Source organism: Geotrypetes seraphini, chromosome 14, assembly GCF_902459505.1.
Source record: "Geotrypetes seraphini chromosome 14, aGeoSer1.1, whole genome shotgun sequence".
In the NCBI taxonomy this organism is placed as follows: domain Eukaryota; kingdom Metazoa; phylum Chordata; class Amphibia; order Gymnophiona; family Dermophiidae; genus Geotrypetes; species Geotrypetes seraphini.
The window spans coordinates 2,232,684-2,250,000 of NC_047097.1; the positions used below are offsets into that span (position 1 = coordinate 2,232,684).

The 17,317-nt window shown below is 43.4% G+C and overlaps 1 protein-coding gene across 2 annotated transcripts in view; it reads left to right on the forward strand.

Moving 5' to 3' along the window:
- TLN2 (talin 2) overlaps positions 1-17,317 on the forward strand; it is a 572,423-nt gene that overhangs the window by 144,463 nt on the left and 410,643 nt on the right. For both annotated transcript variants that reach the window (XM_033920311.1, XM_033920312.1), the window contains one exon: positions 10,434-10,510. The gene's annotated coding sequence lies outside the window, so the exon portion shown is untranslated. The remainder of the gene's footprint in view (positions 1-10,433; positions 10,511-17,317) is intronic.

The window sequence follows — 17,317 nt, forward strand, 5'->3', positions numbered from 1 at the left end:
ACAAACAACACTCAAAGATGGCTTTTTCCCTACTGACTTCAGCGAAATTATCATCACCCCAATTCAAAAAGACCCAAAAGGACCAACAGACCAACCATCCAACTTCAGACCCATTGCCTCTATACCGCTATATGTCAAAATTACAGAAGGCCTAGTAGCCAAACTCCTCACAAACTATCTAGATGACCATAACCTACTCCACCCCATGCAATCAGGATTCAGAACTAACTTCAGCACAGAGACACTCCTGGGCTCCCTTATGGACACAGCCAGACAACACCTCAGCACAGGAAAAAAAATGCTTCTCATACAACTGGACCTAACTGCAGCATTCGACCTAGTTGATCATAACATCCTTCTCCAAATCTTGGATGCAATAGGTATCTCAGATACAGTATATTCTTGGTTTGAAGGCTTCCTAAAATCCAGAACCTACAGAGTAAAATCAAACAAAGAAAAATCAGATCCTTGGTCAAACCCTTGCGGCGTACCACAGGGATCCCCACTATCCCCTACTCTCTTCAACCTATACACTGCCTCTCTCGGGGCATACCTGGATAACATAGGCATTACCACCTATAGTTATGCGGATGACATCACCATCCTCATACCATATGATCAGCCAAAGACCACCATGACAAACATAATACACCAAACAATAGAAACAGTTACAACCTGGATGAAAGAACACAAACTAAAACTCAACCCAGATAAAACCAAATTCATCCTCCTCGAAAATGACAAAGTCCCAACCATAACCAATTTAGAACTTAACTCAATCAACTACCCAATCCAAACCACCATAAAACTACTAGGAGTGACAATAGACAGATGCTGCACTATGCAACTGCAAATAAATAAAACCATACAGAAATCCTTTGCAATAATGAGAAACCTGAGACAAGTCCGGAAATTCTTTGAAAGATCACAATTCCAGCTCATAGTGCAATCCCTAATCCTAGGATTGCTAGACTACTGCAACATCCTCTACCTCCCCTGCCCTGCCACGATGACCAAGCAACTACAAACAATCCAAAATACTGCTCTGAGACTCATCTACTCACTGAGGAAACATGATCATATCACAGAAGCCTACATCAACTCACACTGGCTACCAATCCAAGAAAGAATACTATTTAAATTCTACTGCATGATATACAAAACCCTAAATGGAAACAGCCCAGCCTACCTAAACAATCGCCTCATCCAAGCAACCTCAACCAGACATAGAAAAACGCACTCCCCTTTCACACCTCCCCCGATCAAGGAAGTAAAACGGTCAAAACAATACGACGGCCTCCTAGCCACTCAAGCTGCAAGAATGGATAACCAAATCTCCAACCTACTGTTAACCACCCCAGACTACAAGATTTTCAGAAAACAAATAAAAACTATACTCTTCAAGAAAGCCCTGAAACAGTCCTAACCACACCCACTCTTAAAACCTCTTACTCTTAACAACACTTTTACCTATCAAATGCTATCTAAAACCCATAATCTCACCATATTCTTACCTCCTAAAGACCTCCAATTCCCTTTGGTAACTCTTTATCCAATGTTTATTACCTTAAAAAATTCAATGTCATCGCTTATTCAACTCCTTTTAATTTGTATGTAATTCCTGTTTTTTTAGTTGGAATGTAATCCGCCTTGAACCGCAAGGTAATGGCGGAATAGAAATCACTAATGTAATGTAATGTAATGTAATGTAATAAGCTGTTTTGTGAGGATATAACCTTCAGATTAACTGTGTATCATATCTATAACTATCACCACATATCTTTGCATATATCATAGTAAATTATTTTTAAAGCATGCAGCTTGTACATAGTTTTAAAAAAATAATAAAAAATTCAGAAGCCTGCCTCCTCCAAATGCAGAGCTCTGGAGTAGAGAATGACACTGGGAAAATTTCTGTCCTCTTCACCGCCCCGTTCCCGGACCACCATCCTCTTCACCGCCCCGTCCCCTTCACTGCCCCGTCCCCGTCTCTGCCGTCCCCTTCCTCGCTCCGCTCTTCCTTTCACCGCCCTGTCCCCGTCTTCAACGTCTTCTCTTCTCCATCCCCAGCACCCTTCACGCGGTCCAGCAGCTCCCTCCCGCCAGCCAGCCATGCATTTCTCTCCCTCCCTCCCTCTTACCTTCTCTTGTGGTGAAACTGGCAATTTGTATAAGGCTATGCGCTGTATTACAGCCGAAGCCTTGAAGTCGCGTCGGGTTGCCTGCTAGAAAAGTCTCATCCGATGCAACCGGAACCAGGAGGTTGCGTCAGAGGAGATTTTTCCAGCAGGCAACGTGACGCATCTTCAAGGCTCCAGCTGTAATACAGCTCATAGCCTTATAGAAATCGCCAGTTTCAACAAGAAAAGGTAAGGGAAAAGGAGGGAGGGAGATGGATGGCCGGCAGGAGAGAGGGAGCTGCCGGATCGAATGCTTGTTCACCGCGCATGCTAACCATTCACCGCTCCACGGGGCGGTGAATGGCCTTGTCCCCAATCTCGCGGTGACCTTTTTTTTTGGTCACCGTTTTGGCGGGTTACCCACGGCTAGCTGCGGGTAACAACCATCGTGTCATTCTCTACTCTGAAGTTATTCCTTCCAGAGCTGGTGTTGTCTGGTGATTTGACCAGAACATATCCTTAATTTTGTGTTCTGTTTTCATGCAGGAGCCCTAAGTTGCGTTCTGTCCATCATGGCAACTTGTTTGTGCCATCCATCTCAATTGAGACTGAATACCTCACGTGTAACTATGTTTTGCTGTTGGGGGTCCCCAGGAATGGCATCAGCTACCTTTGTACATTAGAAAGCAATGTAATCTTGACGCCTTTAAGAAGTTATTGAAGAGACATTTATTTTGTAATATGAAATATGGGTATTACGGCATTTGTGTAAGCGCTGGTCGCTTCCTTTTTGTTTGTGTTTTTATATTTATTTTATGTGGTTTTTTTTATTATGTATGTTTACATTGCGAGCCGCCTTGGGAAAGGCGGATTATAAATAAAACAAAATAAGAACATGATAAAGTGGATTTAACTTGTAAACTGAGCTAGCATATATTAAAAACTGACCCCCTCTTTTACTAAGGTGCGCTAACCAATTAGTGCACTCTAATCAAATTGGAGTGGTAAATGCTAATGCGTGCATGTTAATTTATGGACGCATTAGCGTTTAGCGCACACTATTTTGATTAACGCACCTTTAATATGAGTTTTAACAGCAGTCCTTTTTTGGTGCATTTCTGCACTGGCAAACAATTGTTGCTATCACAAAGTCTGACAGAGCTTCCTTCCTTCCTTCCCTCCCGCTCGCCCCCCCCCCCCCTTTCAACCCTCGAGCAGTTAAATAAAAATCCTCTGTCCAGTGATGCTGTATGTGTTGAAGAGATGCCAGATGTGTTAGCGAGGAAGAACTTCACACTAATCATCCACATCTCCTCGGGTCCTTTCCGTTTCAGTGCTGTCTCAGCTTGATCTTCATCTGTGTAATACATGCGATAGTGAAACATGACTTGTCCTTTGCAGGAGTGTACATTAGTGTAGATCTGCCTGTTTGACTTGATGTGAAATTGCTTATTTAAATAATCCTTTCCGCATGGTTTCTTTCAGGCAGTAGGTATTTTTAGCACAGTGTTTCCCAAATTTCTCAAGCCCAAGCTACAAAAAAGTAGTGTAGGACACCAACCTCTGTGGATCAAGCAGTATGAACGGAGAGGATTCATGGCCATAAGAGTTAATAAAACACAGTCCCACCAGATATTCCTTTGAATTTTAAAACACTCCCAGTGCTATAGAGAAAGCAACAGACCTGCATATATAGATTATAGCATGTAAAGATCTGTACGGTCCATCCAGTCTGCCCAACAAGATATAACTCATAAGTATGATGTAATAAACTGCATATTTATATTTGATCTTGATTTGCCTAAGCCATTTTCAGGGTATACACCATCGAAGTCTGCCCAGCTTGAGCTTTGTTCGCCAACATAGCATGCACATGACTACTGCTAGTATGTTATCTTTTAGTCATTACCCCTATATGTCATCCACATTTCCATGGGTCCTCTCTTACTAGAAAATGAATCATAGATTTATTTGTTACCCATGGTTTTAGCATATTTTTCAATAACACTTCCTTGGGATTCGGTCACAATTTAGCTCTGTTGTACAGAGAAATTTCACTCTCACTTTTGCTGGTATTGTCTACTTCACAGAGCTGCGTTTTAATAGGGAATGACACGGGAACAAATTTGTCCCTATCTCCGCAAGATCTATCTCCATCCCGTCCCTGCAAGGACTAGAGGGGGTGGGGAGAGGAAGAAATAATGGGTCTAAAAATAGAGGAGAGGGAGAGAGATAGTGGACAATGGGATGGATGAAAGGAAGGAACAAAAAGAGAGAGTAGTTGGACACCAGGGATGGTATGGCGGGGGGGGGGGGGGGAGGGGGATAGAGATAATGGATAGGAGGGTAGTTGGAAAGAGAAAGAGAGAGATGGTGGACCCTCGGGTGGTAGGGAAGGAGGGAGAAATGCTAGATGAAAAGGTAGTTGAGAAAAGGAGAGATGGTGGATCTGAGAATCGTGGGGTCCATCGCTGCAGCTGCGGAGATGGAGATGGGAAAAAGGAAAAATGCCAGACCTCTTGGAGTGGGAAGGGAAATAGAAGGGGAGGACAGAGATGGAAGATGGATGGTTAGCACGGAGAAGGAAGAAAAAAACGACAAATGGGCAAGAGACCCTGGCAAATGAGTTATTAGAAGACAAAGAGAAACCAGAGCCTGGGACCAATATGATTTGAATAAAGACCAGACAACAAAAGGTCGAAAAAATAATTTTATTTTCTATTTTGTGATTACAATATGTCAGATTTGAAATGTGTATTCTGCCAGAGTTGGTGTTAGACCATGAACGTGCGCTAAGATTTAACAGAGAGAGAAAAAAACTTTTATTTACAGTGGTACCTTGGATTACGAGCATAATCCGTTCCAGGAGCATGCTCGTAATCCAAAATGCTCGTTTATTAAAACAAGTTTCCCCATAGAAAATAATGGAAACTCGCTTTGATACGTCCCCCCCCCCCCCGATAACCGGCATCGCTCCCCCTCGCTCCAACCGGCACCCCCCCACCGAACAACTTAAACTTACCCCCCTCCCCGTCTGGCACCGGCACACAGGCACAGATCGTGTCGGTGCCTAGAAGATCTTCCGGCTTCTGCCTGCCTTGAGCATGCATCTCTCCAAAGTTCTTGAGACCTTAAACATCCTGGTTCATTCTCTGGTCATATCCAGGTTAGAATATTGCAAACTCGCTTTACAAAGGAATCATCCAAAAAGAACTTGGGTGCCTGCAAATGATTCAAAACACAGCAATAAAACTTATAAAAAATGTGAGAAAATTTGACCATTTGACACCACTTCTAATCAAGGCCCACTGGCTCCCAAAATCCCATAGAATTACTACTGTTGACGTTCAAAACAAGAGCCATAAACTTTCCAGAATTTCTTAAGACTCATAATCACATATGCCCCTTCCAGAACATTAAGATCTAATACCCAATATCTGCTGTCTATTCCATCGATGCGTCACATTTGCACGACCCGTTTTACCATATTTTTGGTCACCGCCCCTACGCTATGGCATTCAATGCTCACAGAACTACGGGAAGAAATCATTTTAGATCGTTTCAAAACCAAATTAAAAATATTCCTATTTAAAGACACATTCAACCTTTAATCAATTCTTTTTCCATTCCCAAAAATTCAGACGGGTTCCTTCCTGCTGTACTACTCTGTTCTATATCAATATGTAGTTCTCACCCCTTCCCTTTTTGTACCAGTACAATCTGTCCGATTTTGTCTCCCTGATTTTAGTAGTCAGTGGTTATAAAAACTCCAACTGTTAGCAGCTCAGTATTGACATGCTAGTTTCTTCAGTCAGCCTAACAAGGAGTTAAAAGTAGTTTATCTGTGACAGAACTATGGAATGCAGTATAGTTTTTATTTGAAGGTTAGTCAAATAAACTTAGTAATCTCAGCATGCACAGTTTATGCCATGTTCTTTTAGAAACTAAAAAGATAAAATTCTCCATATGTACACCATAAGGCTGAAATGGCACAACAGTCCCATTTAGCTCCATTAGTCTACTGAGTGGGTTACATATCAAGAGTTACCTATAATATGAAAGACAGGTAGGTGCCAGATTTATGATATCAGTGTCTGTCTCTATAAAATACAAATGGTGAAGTAGCAGAAATCAAGACTAATGCTATGGATATTTATACCTGCTTAAGGGAAGTGTTGAATGTTTGCATTTATTTTATAAATGGTATGTGTAAATGAGAGAGCTGCATGGGAATGGGGATTGCGGGAATCCCATGGAATTGGAAGAAGATGCCGTTGGATTCCTGTGGGAGTGTAGTCAAGATCTCTGGTAACTCCAGAACGAAGCTTAGAATGTACTGGTGGTCAAAACGCTAGAATGAGGATTGGAATACATATTGGTTTAATAGTGAATACCATTCAAGAAACTAGAGGCGGCTGTTGGAGTTGGGAGGAAACCAGGGGCTGTGAACAAGTAAATAATAGCATTGACGCCTGTGGATATTAGTGGGGATGGAATGGACCCTAGCAAGTACAGGTGGGTATGGGTTAAACGTCAGTGAGAATGGGTGAAATTTCTGTTCCAGTGCAACTATCTAATATCCTCTATAATAAAACTCTAGGCGCGCATGTGCACTTACGATGCTGTGATCCCTGCTGCCGTGATGTGTGCTTTTGTGCTGCACATGCGCAGTGCCTGCCTTCTGGCCCAATCTCCGATGCTGGCTGACTTCCTGCGCTGCCGGGATGCCTCTTCTCACCTCTGGACCAGCAAACGCAGCAGCCGCAGTTTCATCTTTCAGCCGTGGGGGCATTTGCTAGGCCGGCCCACTTTGATAATGCAATGTGGGCCGGCCTAGCAAAAGCCCCGAGGCTGCTCGGGCTAGCGGATGCTGGACAGGGGGAGCAGGGAAAGGAGAAGGGGTACTACTGGATAGTGGGGAGGTAAAAGGAAGGGAGAAGGCCTGCTGCTAGACAGGGGGGAGGTAAAAGGAAGGGAGAAGGGCTGCCGCTGGACAGGGGGAAGGTAAAAGGAAGGTAGAAGGGCTACTGCTGGACAGGGGGAGCAGGGAAGGGGTGCTGCTGGACAGGTATTGATGGACAGGGGGAGCAAGGAAGGGCTATTGCTGGACAGGGGGAGCAGGCAAGGGGTGGTGGTGGACAGCCGAAGAAAGAGAGAGACAGAAAGAATGACAGACAGACAGCGGCAAAGGAGAGAGAAAGAAAGAAAGAAACACACTTTCACACACACACACATCTATTCTAGCACCCGTTAATGTAACGGGCTTAAAGACTAGTGTGTAAATGATTATGCCTGTTCTCCAGCCAGATTTTGCCTTTGAACGCTTATATACACTTCATGAAAAGTAGGTGCCTTCTCGACAGTGTACATATATGGTATGTAGTTTCTGGCATAATTTTATAGAAGATATTTACTTGTGAAAATTTGTTTATAAAATTAGGTCTCCCCTTTCCATTCAAGAGACCTCATTTCACTTAAAAACGTCGGGCCTGATAGTCAAAGGAATTAGGACCTCTGCTGCAGTAAATTTTCAGAGGCCAATTAAGGAGCATATCTTTGGAGCCCTTTTACTAAAGCTTAGTACACACTAATAGATATTATTATCGTGCACTAATGTCCACTAGCATCTGCTAAGCTTTAGTAAAAGAGCCCCTTTATTCTCAAAATTTCACTAACCTCTTAAAATTAGAAACACACAAAACAGGTGGCAAGGGCAGATTTAGAGGGGGGGGATGGGGAAGTAGGGAGCTTAGCCTAGCTTTATAATTGGGCTCATTAATGTATGTGAATGAATGGTAAACCTCAATGTATAAACATAACTTTAAGCTCCTAAATTAATAATAGGTTACAAATATTTTAGGAGCAGAAGTTTAGTAGTTCAGTTTTGTTTGAATATCAGTGTTTCCCAAGTCGGTCCTGGAATACCCCCTTGCCAGTCATGCCAGTCACCTGGAGTACTGCATCCAGCACTGGTCTTTGTAGAAACATAGAAAGATGACGGCAGAAAAGGGCTACAGCCCATCAAGTCTGCCCACTCTACTGACCCACCCCATTAAATCTGAGTGCATATGACTTAGTTCCTTAGCTCGACCTTCGTAGGGATCCCACGTGGATGTCCCATTTATTCTTAAAGTCGAGCACGCTGGTGGCCTTGATCACCTGTACATGAAGAAGGACATGGTACTACTCGAAAGGGTCCAGAGAAGAGCGACTAAGATAGTTAAGGAGCTGGAGGAGTTGCCGTACAGCAAAAGATTAGAAAAACTGGGCCTCTCTTCTCCCTCAAACAGAGGAGATTGAGAGGGGACATGAACAAAAAATTCAAGGTACTGAAGGGACTAGACTTAGTAGATAAGAACAGGTTGTTCACCCTCTCCAAGGTAGGGAGAACGAGAGGGCACTCTCTAAAATTGAAAGGGGATAGATTCTGTATGAACATAAGGAAGTTCTTCTTCACCCAGAGAGTGGTAGAGAACTGGAACGCTCTTCTGGAGTCTGTCATAGGGGAAAACACCCTCCAGGGATTCAAGACAAAGTTAGACAAGTTCCTGCTGAACCAGAATGTACACAGGTAGGGCTAGTCTCAGTTAGGGCGCTGGTCTTTGACAAGAGGACTGCCGGGTGAGCGGACTGCTGGGCACGATGGACCACTGGTCTGACCCAGCAGAGGCAATTCTTATGTTCTTATGTTAATGAGAATGCTTTGCATATTCTGCCTCCTTTGTATGCAAATCCCTTTCATGCATATGCATATTGTAGATATCCTGAAAACTTGACTGGCAAAGGGGTACTCCAGGACCAACTTGGGAAATGCTGTATATGACCTAAGATCTAGAAGTGTTAAGAATTACTTGCCATCCATAAAAAGATACATTTAAAGACCATGGTTAGTAACTTTAACCAAATTCTGTAACCAGACAGAGAAGAAATGTCAGAGAGTTCGTTCTAAGTCACTATTCCATTCCTCTATAACAGTGTCTTACAAACTTTGTGAAGCCACGGCACACTAAATGTGGCTGCCGTGGCTTGAAGCGTCCGGAAGAGTACACATGCGCAAAGAACCTCAGATCTCGTGGCCAGCAGTGCACAAGGCAGGAGCGAGATTTTTGCGCTCCAGCTTGGTCACGCGCCACTCCTTGAATGTACATTGGAACATTCTGATAACATAGATAAGATGCTAACATAACTTACCATATAGTTAAAAGGTCAAATGCAGATATATAGGTGGTACAGAGTCCATTGAAATAAATAGATGAGTGAATAAACTCAATTCAAGTTTTGTACAGTTAGATATATGGAATTGTGTGTAGCAATTTTGTCTAGGTGCAGAGTGTTATATAGTCGGTCATCCTAGGTATTAAAGGCTGTACATGAATAATTTGGCATGGCCTTACGTAGAAAAAATATCTGAGAATTAAGTGATTCTTGCAGATTTATTTCAGCTTGTTTTTTAAGATACTCATATGAGCTGTAATCAAGTAACACATTCAATTTAGCACAGCTGTTGCATTCTTTTGCATTATATATGGATCATAAACAGTTTTCCGTGCCACATTTTATGAAAAATTGTTCCATTGCCGAATAATGCAAGAAGTCCTTTGCAAGTTTTTAATATATTTTTTTTAAAAAAAGGTTTCTAATTTATTTCAGTCTGTCTTTACAAATTTGGGAATATAGCAGAATACAGTGTATGACTCAGAATAAAACCCAGTGGTGTACCAAGGGCAGGGTGATGGGTGCAGGCAGCAAGAGGATGCAGCAGAGAGTTGGGTGGCCACAGCTTGCAGCTGTCTGCTCTGCTGATCCTCTGCCCCGGAACAGGAAGTTGACATCAGAGGGGGCGGCTCTTTGACTGCTCGCTTCACCTCCCTTACTGCTTGGGTTGAGGGTGATGCATCTGGAGAAGGGAGGGTGCTCCGCCCTGGGTGGCAACCAAGGTAGCTACATCACTGATAAAACCAAGGAAAGAATGTATTTGGTAGGCAGTTTGGAAAATGTGTCCCATTTACGAACCTGTGTTAACGCATGTTATTGCACATTCAAAGTACATAGGCTCCATTGAGAATAATGGGGTGGTTTTATTTAACATCTATAAATGTACATTAGTGGGCATTAACATGTTAATGTGTGTAAATGAAGCTGTAAGCTTGTGCCTGAGATAATGGAGGGTGGATGTGGGGGGAGGGGAAAGCTGTACCTCATTGTGGTGACTTTGAAAATGGAAGACTGATATATTATGTATGAAGTGTTGGCAGAAGACTGGTGATCTGTGCAGTGGATTTAATGATCTCCTTTCTCTCTTTAATGTTTCAGTTGTGCTCCAAGAACCCTTCACGTTTAAGAGGACCTTTGTACAAGCAGTTGACAAATGAGTTTGTGTAAACTCTGAGGTAAGAAATGACATTTAATTTACCGTTTCTGATGTAAAGTTAATTCACTGCACCATACGTAGTTGTCTAAATTATAGTTTTTCTGAAAGAAATACCGCAAAAGATCTTAAACCAGGAAATAGGTATCTGCCTGCTTCACATCTATTGCAAAAAAATTCTATTGCTGTAAGTGATAAATTCTTTATAAACAGAGCAACATTGCAGTTTAATCAGCTAAACATTAGCTGTTTACTTGCACAGGGGGTAAGTACTTCCATTTAAAAACTATTACACCAAATTGAAATGCTAACAAGTATACAAAATCTCTGTTGTGCACTATTTTCCCTATTACATGCAATAAACTTTTCACCCCCTGTGGAGGCCCTGCAGGAGAGCTGTGCATAGTGAGTTAACTCTCTGTGGAACCCAGCAGGAGGGCAGAAGTGTACCAGAAGCTCAGTTCCTGGAACACAGTTCAAACACTGTGTAGGAAAGTAATGGCTTGATTAAAGCAGCAGCTGACATTTGTTCAGCCATGTTGAACTGCTCTTTGACAAGTAGTTAAGACTGAAAATACATTACTTTGTCACTTTACTTACAGAAGAAATCCTCTGGCATTAGTATGCATGATGGCAATTTATGAGAACCTTTTCTAAAACATCTCTGACCAGCTTGTTGTCTGTAACACTGGCGAGGGGTCAACACACAAAGCTAGGGTGGATGGAAACATGCAGTTAGAAATGACAGAGAATACTTTGAAAACCAATAGGAGGGAATATTTTTTCACTCAGAGAATAGTTAAGCTCTGGAACGCATTGCCAGAGGTTGTGGTAAGAGCGGATAGCATAGCTGGTTTTTAGAAAGGTTTGGACAAGTTCCTGGAGGAAAAGTCCATAGTCTGTTATTGAGAGAGACATGGGGGAAGCCACTGCTTGCCCTGGATCGGTAGCTTGGAATGTTGCTACTCTTTGGAGTTCAGGAATCTTGCATACTCTGAGATAATGGAATGTTGCTGCTACTCCTTAGGTTTTGGCCAGGTACTAGTGACCTGGATTGGCCACCATGAAAACGGGCTACTGGGATTGATGGACCATTTGTCTGTCCTAGTAAGGCTAGTCTTATGTTCTTGTCTTTGCACAATTTTTTGAGTACCTCTGCAGAAAAGGGTTTTGCTTGCACAAAATCTCATGTTATTCCACCACCCAAACACTGTTCTATAATTACGTGTCTCTTTCTGATAGCATGGAGTCTGTAGGTGGGCATGTACACATAGGTGACATCTGGACAGAGTGCTTAGCTTAAATAGGTGCACACATACCAGCAGTATGGCTGGTTTTAAATGCTTGTATATATATATATATGTGTGTGTGTATACCCAGTTCTGTTTGTATTCTATAATGGAAAGTAGATGCCTACTTTTCTCAATAAAACATTCATGAATCGGGCACCCTCTAGGCATCTCTATATAGGCGCATAGTTATAGAATTTTTCCTCAATGTGCTAACCACAAAAGTACTCAAGTCCAAGGAAGAACCTTCATCAGCTAATGGTTGACCTTACTCTTGATTTCCATAACCTGGCTGCTTCTATTGATGCAAAGTTGGAAATACAGTATAAGGTAATCGGTCTCTCTTTTTTTGGCTCAATTCATATAGAATGCCATAATCTAATCATCAATTTCTAGGTCGGTCTATGCCTAGCTAGGTTCAAGGAGGCTTAAAAATCAAGAAGTTTACATTATGTTTAGCAGTTTAAACAATGAAATATAAAGTAAGCAGTATACTATGATGCTTTCTCAGGGTTTCTGCAGCTTGCATTGAGCTTGTTGCAAGTTTCTGGGTCTTGCTGCATCTTGTCATGACACAGCGAGACCTGGAAACCTGCAACAAGCAGTATACTATGAGGTAGTTACCAGATGTAGGAGATGTAGTAATCATTGAACAGAGGAAGCATTGAGCCGTCATTAGAATTACAGTACAGCAGTTTCAAGTACAATACAGTTGAGTTAGATACAAGTAGATTGGAGAGGGAGCTTTTGTGGTCTCTGGATGGGTGAAATGCTGTGGAAGAGCATACTTGTTAAGTATCGATGGAGTATATGTTCTCAAAAAGGAAGGTCTTCATTTTCTTTCGAAATCTGGGGTAGTTAAATTATTCCAGGTCTTGGTGCTGAAGAGGGGTGAGTAGTGAGTTAAATATGTGTTTGTATTTTATACCTTTGGGAGAGGGTAGGATCAGTTGAAATTATTTAAGTTTTCTGGCTGATATTGACCAGAAGTTGATGAAAAGGTTTATAAGTGACTCTGCTGAGTTCGCACATAGGATGTGGAACATTACACATGATAGTTTGAAGGTGATGCAAGCATTAATAGGTAGTCAGTGCAGTCTACTGTAGTAAGGAGAAATGGAACTATATTTTTTTCTGTTTGAATGTTAGTCTTATTGCTGTATTTTGTATCAGTTGTAGTTTGTGCATGAGGGTAGAATTATTGACAGCACTGAGAAAGTTACAGTAGCCTAGTTGGGATAGCACAAGCATCTGTGTCAATATGGTAATGTGATGACCATGGGAGAATGATCTGGTTAGTCTTAATTGTCTCATGGTGTAGAAGGGTTTTTTTTCTCCATAGGTTGGAGATTTGGAGTTCATAAGATAGGGTAGAGTCAAGTATAACTCAGAGGACCTTAGAGGTTTTGTCTATATTTAGAGAGGTCCCTGAGGATAGTGTAACTGTTATTAGGGACTGTTTGCAAGGTGTTGTGAACCATAGGACTTTGTTTTTTGTTGTGTTTAGTTTGAGTTTATTGATTGTAGCCCAGGTATGTATTCTGTCTATGCCATTGGACATTTTTTGAGGCAACATTTGCGTTGAGTTTGATTGGGATGAGCAGGAGGAGGCCATCTGATTCTGCATAAGATAGTAAGCATTTATTGTTTGAAATTAATCTGACCCAAGGAACTCATGAAGAGGATGTATAGTATTGGGGGAGAGTGGCAATCCTCGAGGGATGCCACAGAATACTTTCCAGCACGACAGAAGAGTGGGATTTGTTGGCCAAACAGGTTGAAAAAGTGACGATGAAAGCATGAAGGATGCTAGGGTGCATAGGAGGAGGTATGGCCAGTAGGAAAAAGGAGGTATTGATGCCCCTGTATAAGACTCTGGTAAGACCTCTTTTAGAATATTGTGTTCAATTCTGGAGGCCGCACCTTCAAAAAGATATAAAAAGGATGAAGTCGATCCAGAGGAAGGCTACTAAAATGGTGTGTGGTCTTCGTCATAAGGCGTATCGGGATAGACTCAAAGATCTCAATCTGCATACTTTGGAGGAAAGGCGGGAGAAGGGAGATATGATAGAGACATTTAAATACCTATGTGGCGTAAATGCACATGAGTCTCTTTCATTTGAAAGAAAGCTCTGGAATGAGAGGGCATAGGATGAAGTTACAAGGTGATAGACTCGGGAGTAATCTAAGGAAATTCTTTTTTTTACAGAAAGGGTGGAGGAAGTAGTGGAGACAGACTGTGTCTGAATTTAGGAAGGCATGAGATAGGCACATGGGATCTCTTAGAGAGAGGAAAAGATAACTACTGCAGATGTGCTATTTGACCTTTCCTTAGCATAGACCACCTGCTGCTTCTAAAGGAAAGAAAATTAACAGGTAAGAACATAATTTTTCCTTATCTGCCATCATGTTTCTATGTTTTCCAGCCAAGGTATTTCCTATTCTATAAGAAATCTTTGAACCAGCTTAGAGTAGTGCCCTCAATACCTATTTCATTTTGTTTGGTTAAAAGTAGGTGGTGGTTAACAGAGTCAAAGGTGGCTGATATATCAAATTGGAGTAGAACTGCCTGGTGTCCCATGCTTAAGGTTTGTTTGATTTTGATGGTTAAGGTTAATAGAATAAGTTTTGTGCTATGTTGTGAACAAAACCTGTACTGTGATGGATGGAGGCAGGAGATTTTTTTCGGTATAAATTGAGAGTTGTTTGCAGACATGCACGTCTATAGGTTTAGTAAGTATAGGGATGCCGACGATGGGTCTGTAATATGAAGGATTTGAGAGATCTGTATTTTGGGTCTTGAAAATAGGGGTAAGGGTAATATGACCTATTTGAGGTGGTAGTTGACCATACTGTAGTAGGTTATATAGGAGTTTAGTCAGCCAGGATATGATGTGATCTGGGACGTCTACTAATAAACAAATGAGGCATTTGTCAAGGATGCTGCTGCAAGTGGATAGTTTTTTGTTTTGTTTTGGTTTTGTGTTTTTTTTTGGGGGGGTGTATTTTAGCTGGGAGGCTGTCTCAGATGTTAGAGGCTTGAAGGTATTCCAAATTCAGTCAGCTGTACAGGGGTCTGTTGTCCTTAGGTGTAGTGTGTATTCTGGTGTTACAGTGACTATTGTCTTATCAACCTCAGTTTGTACATTTTTGATCTTGTTTAAGAAGTTGTCAGCTAGTATTTGGGCATTTGGCTGGGAATTAATGTCAGATAGACCTAATTTCACCTAATGCATGGTGTGCATTAGGTGAAATAGTTTTTGATATCAAAATTTTTATTTTCTATTTTGCAAGCATAGTGGATTTTGTTGGGCTTCAGTGATATTGAATTTGTAACCCTCCAGGATGTTTTGTGTACTGGTACGTTGCTTTTTTTTGCTATTGTCTCTCAAGTCTTCAGCAAAATTGTTTTTCAGCTATTAGGTTTTTAGTAAACCAAGGCGAGGCTTGTTAGTTCTTGTGTTGCGGTGGCATAGTGGGACCATTGCTTCTAGCGTTTGTTCAATTGTATTGTTCCAATTAGTAAGCATTGTTCGAAGACGTGTTTAATTCATGTTTAATTCAGAGGCTTTATTCCACAATTGGTTTGTGTTTATCCTGCCTCTTGTTAATGGGTTTTTAAAATTGGTATTCTTAGTAGATGTATTTTCCCATGTACAGGGTAAGACTGAAGGATAATATGTAGTAATCTGACCAGCAGTCCATTCTGTATCCATGAGGTGGATGGGGGTGGGGAGGTTGGATGTTATAATATCTAAGGTGTGTCCTTTTATGTCAGTGATCTCAAACACGCGGCCCGGGGGCCACATGCGGCCCGCCAGGTACTATTTTGAGGCCCTCGGTATGTTTATCATAATCACAAAAGTAAAATAAAACAGTTTATCCCAGGACAAGCAGGCATGATGTTCTCACATGTGGGTGACGTCATCTACGGAGCCCCGATGCGGAAGCATTTTCAAGCAAACTTGATTGAAGATTTAAGTTTGCTCTGCTGCTCCACGCATGCGTGCCTTCCTGCTCCACTAGGGGGCGCATCCCCTCGTGGTCTCCAGTTCAAAATTTTCCGCTGAGCCTAGAAGTCATGTTTTTTCAGGCTCTGCCCCAACTGCCTTCTAGCACCGAAATTTTTTCTTGTTTTTTCTCGATTTAGTCGCTGTGCGCGAGTTTTTCTCTTGTTTCAACTGTTCCTGCTTCGTTTTTCACCGACCCGGAGACTTCCGGGTCCCCGTGGCCGCGTGGCTATTCGAGCCGCGGCCAGTTTCGATTCTATGTCCCGGCCTTTGACCGGCTTTAAAAAGTGCTCCCGGTGCGAGCGGCTTCTTTCCATCACAGACCTGCATCGCCGGTGCATCCTCTGCCTGGGGGCCGCTCATCCAACCGACTCCTGCCCCCAGTGCGCTACTTTCCAGAACCGGGCCCTCCGTCGAAGGAAAGCCCGCATGGCGAATCTTTTCGCCCCGGACCAACCCTCTACCTCGGCCTCGAGATCGGCCCCGGCCATGACCTCGGCCCCGAATACCTCGAGACTCGAACCCGAAGTCCTCGGGACAACAGAAAACCTCGGCTCCGGGTAAGTCCCCTCTTCCCTCTTCAGGTTCTATACCAGCAAAGAAACTGGCCTCGGGGACACTAGCGACGCATGGCGGAAGTCCCATGCTTACAGCCCCGGCGAAGCCCTCCAAGCCTTCGGGCCGTGCCTCCACCACACAGGAATACTCTGATACGAGGTCGCCCCCGGTGGAGTGCACCGAGGCAGTGGACATGCCCTCGATGCTGTCTGTGCCTGTTTTCCAGGACCTACTCCGAGCGATGATCTCGTCGGAGCTGTCCGCTGCAATGGCCCATTTGCAACCGGCCTCGACCTCGACCCCGCATGTGCCAGACCAGCCTGAGCCTCGCGTCGAGCCACCTCGAAGAAAAGCGCGCAAGCTTCACCGCATTCCATCCTCCTCAGACTCCTCACCGAGGCACCCGAGGCGCTCTCCCTCCACAGACCGCCGCGGTGCAAAACGTTGTGCTAAAACAACAGAAACCTCGAACCGCCGTACCTCCAAGAAGGCCCGGGGTTCCCCCACTCTACGAGGCCGTTCACCTACACCTCGTACGGGACCGCTAAGGGTGGCTGAGTTATCACTCTCCAACCCGCGCATCCTCCGAACTCCCCCTCGGACCGGGACTCCGACCCGAGGTTGTAGGTCTTCACCGAGGGAGTCCGGGTCGAGGTCACCGATTCGACACCGATCGGCACCTCGAACCCCGACATCGTCTCCGAGGGGCTCCTTGAGACGTCAGAGATCTACGACCCCGGAACACTTTCACAGTACTTCCCCGGTCTCGGAGTGTGGATCGGAGCAGGAACCTCGATATTCGAGGGAAGCCTCCCCATCCTTCTCCACCCGACGGAGGTCTCCTTCACCGACCCCGCACGGGGCCTCGGGAACATCTCGCCCATCCTTCACTCGCTTTGTCCAGGACATGGGCCACGCTTTGGACTTAGACCTCCAGTCCGACTCCAAATACTCTAAGGAATACCTAGCGGA